Here is a 7,392-nt window from a genome sequence, read left to right as displayed (position 1 = left end):
AGGTCTCTCCCTTCATTTTCAGCCTTAGATTCAGCCACCTTCCTGTGGGCTGCTCTGCACATACACCATGTCTGGGTTGCCGGCACACACCACAGATGCCCTGACCAAGTTTGGAGATATTGGAAAACTATGTCCTTGCTCTGATTTTAATAAAATATAAAGACTACTGTGATTGTTTACAGAGAGATGACACAGGAAAAGCAGACTGTGGAACTGCCTACTCGAGCCTCCTACCTTCCTACAGAGCCACATTTGGAGCTATGGAGCTACAAGGACACACCACACACAGAAGATGCTCAGAGGATTTTGCACAAATATGTGATGGCTTGAAATCTCCATTTTTAAAAGGAACTTAAAGACTGTCTTCAGTTACTTGTAAGAGGTTGGTTTTGTTTAACTAAGCCTGAAATGGATAGTAATCACTGCATGGATTTTATTTTTAATGCTTCATGAAGTTGCAAGTCATCCTTGAGCAGGAGACATGCTAGTCTTTGTCTCATTCAGATTTTATTATGTGTGCTGCTCGGTGAACACCACTGGATGGATTTTTAGTTCCTGACCTAAAACAACATGCCTATAAGCATGCGGCTGCTAGCTATAGTTCTTGATTTCTGCATCATGTGAGATCTTTCTACTTGCACTATTCATAAAAGAATACTAAGAGGCTTACTGTAAATGTCTATTAAGGAGGCCCTGGATAACAGTCTCACCTGGAAATCATCTCTCCATGATGTATCACGTCCTATGTGAAGCAGGTGATAACAAGGTGAAGCAAGTGTGGACAGTGCCTCTTGACTCTTTCAACAGAGCAGATGATGTTTCTTGGGGCTGTCTGAATGCTCTGTGTTCTTTGTCTTTTCATCCTGTCTGGGATGGAGGATCTTGATAATACTCTTCTAATGTCCCACAGTGAGAGTGCCTGCCTGGAAGAGTGTGGAAGGATGGATGTCTTGAGTTCCTTATGTTAGACCCTTTGAAAAGGAGGGACTTACCCTGGCATCCAATTTCCCCAGCTGCCCTTGGGTTTGTTGCTCAAGTATCCTATGCATCTCTTCTTCCATCTGTAAACTGGTAGCTGTCTATTTCTCATTGGGATTTGTTGAGAAACAGACTGATTATAGATAAAAGTACTTTATAAAAGTCATCTGTGTTTGTGTTAACCATCAAAAAAATGCATTGAGTTTGTGTGCATGCCACAAGTCTTTCATCATCTGCCCTGACAGGTGTGCCCCTTCACCTTCTGTCTCTTCACCCTTGCCTCTCCACACCGCTCCTCTGCCCCTCTAAGCACTTACAGCACCCACATCTCTTCCCTCATTGGGCTGTCCTGTGCCTTAGTGGCTGAGAGCTGAGGCACAGCACGGAGCCCACAGGCTCTAAGCCCTGGGGTTAAAGGTGGAAGAGAGCTAAGGGAAGTAGAGAAGTTATTGGGGTGGGAATGTCATAATGAACAATTTTCTATCCAAACTTCATTTTGGATAACAAGATGGTGACCTTTTCTAAAATGTATTAAGAATTTCACAGGGCAAGTTGTCTTATTTTTAACATGTACATCTATGTTGTGCTTTTTTTTTTTTTTTAAGTCCTTAGGTTTCAAATCTTAACCTATACCAACCTCTCGGTTCATTGAAGTGTCTTATGCTTTCCTGATTGTAAAAGAAAAGAAATATATGTACTATTTCTGGCCAAATGTCACATGAAACTTAGACAAATACGGAGTCAGTATCCTTCTCTTGACTTCATTGGAACTGAAATAGTGTGTGGATTAGGTGATCTTTTCTGCTTAAGGTCAGCTGGTGCTTCTTCCTATCTCTGTATTAATGCCTTTTCTTCCTCTAGCCTGTTTTAGCAAATGATCAACTCATTGAGACTTCATAGATTCCCCGTTGCACCCAGAATTTCTCTGAACTTAAGTCAGCTCAGCAAAAAATGGAAAATGAATGTCAAGGCAAAAAACTGTACTAGACTCTGGTCAGACGAAGTCAATGAGTCCCTGAGTCTTACGGGGCTTTCAATCGGGTGAGTGGATCCGAATTTTAATAAAGTGAAGTCAGTACTGAGCAAGGCAAATGCTGGGGGGGGGNGGGGGGGGGGGCAGCACAGAGAAAGAGGCAAGGAAGAGCTAAGCTCTAAGCTAGATGAGAGTGGCTGACATCAACTGGAATACCCTGGAAGTGCTAGGGACTGCCAGCTGCTCTCTAAACATTCTAATGAAAACAGATTTCATTCTGCTGGAGGTGAGAGACCAGAGGCCTGGGCTTCCATTAACTGTCTCACAATAGGCCCTCTCTTCAAACAATGTGTTGTCAGCCACTCTATCAGATGTAATTACCTTTTCTAATCTTACAGTAACTTCCCTGCAGGTGCTGGGGGAAGCAGGTTAAGAATGTTCCCAGCTTATCTTGGTATATTCTGCCCAGCTGAAGGTTGCAGAAGTAAACGTTATTAAGCATTGTCCTGGCTCATCAGGTGGTATCAGCATTAGGGGCCAGCTAATCAAAGTCCATCTCTGAATTGTGACATGAATGGACCTCAGAAGCCTGAGGCTGGCCACCTCAAAGGCACTTGGTGAAATGTGGCTTGGGATGAGCCTGGTTTCTTCAGTGTGGTCTTATGACCCATAGTCACCTGGAAGGCAGACTAATTCTATGTGACAATGAGGTCCATGATGGTTTATAAGACTTGAGGCCAGCAACATAATGTTGTGACTCAATAAAAATTCTATTCTAGTCTGACTATGTGTCCTAAAGCCAGAGGTAGATAAGTGGCCAAGTGGGAAGCTAAGGCCTGGATGCCATCTAGCATTTCCTATTGTGAGTAGATTAAGAAGGAAACTTCACGGGGAACATTCTGCTATACATAGGTCATGAATCCTAGATATATTTATTTTTAATTTATTTTAATTATATTTATATGTGTGTGCATGTTATGCATATATACCTATAACATACATACATATACATGTATACACACACAAACACACACATACACGTGTTCCCATGGAAGTCAGAGCAATTACTTAGAGTAGCTTTTCTCCTTTGAACATGTGAGGCCTGGAGATTAAACTCAGGTTATTAGGGTTGGTGACAAACACTTTGACTTTGAGCTACCTCACCAGGTCATAAATACCATTTTTGGTTTTTAATTTGTTTGTCTTGCTTTGTTTTGCTTTGCTTTGCTTTGCTTTGCTTTGCTTTGCTTTGCTTTGCTTTGCTTTGCTTTGCTTTGCTTTGCTTTGCTTTGCTTTGCTTTTTTTCCTCTCATGCATCACATCCTAACCACAATTTGCTCTCCCTCCACTACCCCTCCCCCAAATCCACTACTTCTGTTTTCCTTCAAAAGAGTTTAAAAAACAGGCCTCCCGGAGATATCTACTGAACATAGCCTAACAAGTTACAATAAAACTGGGTACAAATCCTCATATTAAGGCTGGACAGGGCAACCCAGTAGGAGGAAAAAGGATCCCAAGAGCAGGCAAAGGAGTCAGAATCACCTTACTCCCACTGTTGGGAGTCCCACAAGAACACCAAGCTACACAACCATGAGGTATATGTCTCTCTTCTGCGGGTACTGCTGGATGTCCAAAGTGTTTGGCTTTGGGTCTCTGTATCTTTTCCCATCAGTTGATGAATTATGCCCCTCTGATGACAGACAATTGGACTAGTATAGCAGAATATCATTAGGAATGACTTTAACTTTTTTTTTTTTATTTTTTTGCCAGTTGTATGTGCTTCTTCTGTCTTGGGTCTCTGAACTGTCCTGCCTCTGGTTCCTGGCTATGCAGGCAGTGTCAGTGTGGTCTCCCTCTCATGGTATGGGCTTCAAGTAGGACCAGTCACTGGTTGGCTATTCCCACAAATTCTGCACCACTTTTACCCCAGGCAGGACAGATTGCAAGTCAAGGTTTTGTGGCTGGATTGATGTTCCAGTCCCACTACTAAGAGACTTACCTTGTTATAGAAGATGACTCTGTATTTCTCATTACTAGGATACTTTGCTAGGGTCATTCTCAAAGATTCCAGGGATTTTCCACTGTAGTATGTTTCTACATTGTCCCCTAAATGACCCCCCAATTCCAGTGATCTCTCCCCAGTACTCTTTCCCTCTGTCCCTCCTACCACCATCTGCATGCTCCCTCCTATTCCTCTCCCCACCCATCCCCAGTCCACCCACACAATCTATTCTAGTTCCCCTTCCCAGGGAGATCCATGTGTCCCTCTTAAGCCCTTCCTATTACTTAGCCTCTCTTGTTCTGTGGATTATAGCATGATTATCCTTTACTTAAGAGCTAATGTCCACTTATAAATAAATACCATGTTTGTCTTTCAGGTCCTGGGATAACTCACTTACCATGATCTTTTCTAGTTCCATCCATTTGCCTGCAAATGTCATGATGCCATTGTTTTTAACAGCTCAGTAAATATACTGTATTTTCTTTATCTGTTCTTTGGTTGAGAGACATCTAGGTTGTTTCCAGTTTTGGGCTACTATGAATAAAGCTTCAATGTACATGGTTGACCAAGTGTCTTTAAAGTTGGATGGAGTGTCCTTGGATACATTCCCAAGAGTGTTATAGCTGGGTGTTGAGGTAGATAGACTTCCAATTTTCTGAGACACCACCATATTGATTTCCAAAGGGGGTATACAAGTGTGCACTCTCACCAGCAATGGAGAATGTTCCCCCTGCTCCACATCCTTGCCATAATGATCTGTCACTTATGTTTTTTATCTTAGCCATTCTGACATGAGAAAGATGGAATCTCAAAGTAGTTTTGACTGGCATTTCCCTGATGGCTAAAGGTGTTGAACATTTCTTCAAGTATTTCTCAGAAATTTGAAATTCCTCTGTTGAGAATTCCCTGTTTAGATTTGTACTGTTTTTATACTGGATTATTTGCTTTGTTGATGTCTAATTTCTTGAGCTCTTTATGTATTTTGGATATTAGCCCTCTGTCATATGTGGCATTGGTGAAAAAATTTTCCCATTCTGTAGGCTGCCATTTTGTCCTATTGACAGCATCCTTTGCCTTACAGGAGCTTTTCAGTTTCTTGAGTTCTCAGTGCCTGTGCTCCTGGTGTTCTGCTCAGGAAATTGCCTCCTTTGCCAATGTGCTCAAGGTTATTCTCCACTTTCTCTTCCACCAGGTTTTATGATGAGGTCTTTGATTCACTTGGACTTGAGTTTTGTGCAGGGTGATAGATATAGATCTATTTGAATTATTCTACCTGCTGGCATCCAGTTGGACCAGCATCATTGTTGAAGATGTTTTCTTTTTCTATATTATAATTTTGGCTTCTGTGTCAAAAATTAAGGTACCTATAGTTATGTAGATTTATATCTACATCTTCAATTCCATTGATCAATCTGTCTGTTTTTATGCCAATACCATGTGGATTTACTACTATAAGTCTGCAGTGCAGCTTGAAATCAGAGATGATGACACCTCTGGAAGTTCTTTTATTATTGTTATACTCAGCTACCCTGCATTTTTTTGTTTTTCCATATAAAGTTCAGTTTGTTCTTTTAAGGCCTCTAAAAACCTGTTTTAGAATTTTGGTAGGAATTGTGTTGGATTGCTTGTGGTAGAATGGCCATTTATGCTATGTTAATCGCATTGGAGATCTTTCCATCTCCTGATTCTTCTTCTTTTTCTTCTTCTTCTTCTTCTTCTTCTTCTTCTTCTTCTTCTTCTTCTTCTTCTTCTTCTTCTTCTTCTTCTTCTTCTTCTTCTTCTGTTTTGGTTTTTCAAGACAGGGTTTCTCTTTATAGCTCTGGCTGTCCTGGAAATCACTCTGTAGACCAGGCTGGCCTCGAACTCAGAAATCCACNTCTTCTTCTTCTTCTTCTTCTTCTTCTTCTTCTTCTTCTTCTTCTTCTTCTTCTTCTTCTTCTTTCTTCTTCTTCTTCTTCTTCTTCTTCTTCTTCTTCTTCTTCTTCTTCTTCTTCTTCTTCCTCTTCTTCTTTTTGTCACATAAGTCTTTCAGTTGGTTAAAGTTCCACCACGATATTTTATAAATTTGTATTTATTGTGAAGGGTGTTGTTTCCCAGATTTTTTTTCTAAGCCCATTTTTCGTTTGTATATTGGAGGGCTACTGATTTTTCTGACATAAACTTGTATCTAGCTACGTCACCAAAGGTGTTTATCAGCTGTAGAAGTTCCCTGGTCAAGTTTTTGGTATCACTTATATGCAGTATCATGTAATCTGTAAATAAAGATATTTTGATTTCTTCATTTTCAATTTGTATCAACTTGATCCCCTTCAATTGTCTTACTGCTCTAGATGAACTTCAACTACTATATTGAATAGATATGGAGAGAGTGGACAGCCTTGTCTTGTTCCCAATTTTAGTGGAAATGCTTTGAGTTTCTCTTCACTTAATTTGATATTGGCTATAGGCTTACTATAGATTGGATCTATTGTGTTTAGGTATGTCCTTTCTATCCCTGATTTCTTTAAGACTTTTATCATGAAAAGGTGTTAGACATTGTCAAAAGCTTTCTCAGCATCTAATGAGATTATCATGTTTTTTTTTTCTTTCAGTTTGTTTATATGGTGGATCACATTGACAGATTTTCATGTGTTAAACCATTCCTGCAGCTCTGGTATGGAGCCTACTTGATCATGGTAGATGATCTTCTTGATGTGTTTTGGGGTTCAATTTACAGGTATTTTATTAAGTGTTTTTACATCAATATTCATGTGGGAATTTTGTCTGAAGTTCTCTTTCTTGTTGAGTCTTTGTGTGGTTTAGGTATCAGGGTTACTGTGGCCTCATACAATAAATTTGGTAATGTGCCTTCTGTTTCTATTTTGTGGCTAATTTGAAGAGTATCCGCATTAGCTCTTCTTTGAAAGTCTGGCAGAATGTACATGTACATATATGTCATATATACATAAGGAGAGATTAAGACACAGACAAAACATAGTAAAACATTAAAATTGGTAATATAGCTAAAGAGTGTGGAGAATACAACCACTCTGGAAATCAGTCTGGCAGTTCCTCAGAAAATTGGACATAGTACTACTGGAAGATCCAGCAATACCCCTCCTGGGCATATATCCAGAAGATGTTCCAACTGGTAATAAGGACACATGCTCCACTATGTTCATAGCAGCCCTATTTATAATAGCCAGAAGCTGGAAAGAACCCAGATGTCCCTCAACAGAGGAATGGACACAGAAACTGTGGTACATTTACACAATGGAGTACTACTCAGCTATTAAAAACAATGAATTTATGAAATTCTTAGACAAATGGATAGAACTAGAAAATAACATCCTGAGTGAGGTAACCCAATCACAAAAGAAATCACTTGATATGCACTCACTGATAAGTGGATATTAGCCCAGAAACTTAGAATACCCAAGATACAATTTGCAAAACACAT

The 7,392-nt window shown here is 40.0% G+C and overlaps 1 non-coding gene across 1 annotated transcript; it reads right to left on the bottom strand.

Annotated features, from left to right (window-relative positions):
* Window positions 1-431: 431 nt before the first annotated feature.
* On the bottom strand, window positions 432-534 carry LOC115063023. The gene has a single exon (XR_003842905.1). It is a non-coding gene; the product is annotated as a U6 spliceosomal RNA (small nuclear RNA).
* Between the last annotated feature and the right edge of the window lie 6,858 nt (window positions 535-7,392).

Source organism: Mus pahari, chromosome 22 (genome assembly GCF_900095145.1).
Source record: "Mus pahari chromosome 22, PAHARI_EIJ_v1.1, whole genome shotgun sequence".
NCBI lineage: Eukaryota > Metazoa > Chordata > Mammalia > Rodentia > Muridae > Mus > Mus pahari.
The sequence above is the reverse complement of the archived record's forward strand: the minus strand, read 5'-3'. Positions and strand labels throughout refer to the sequence as shown.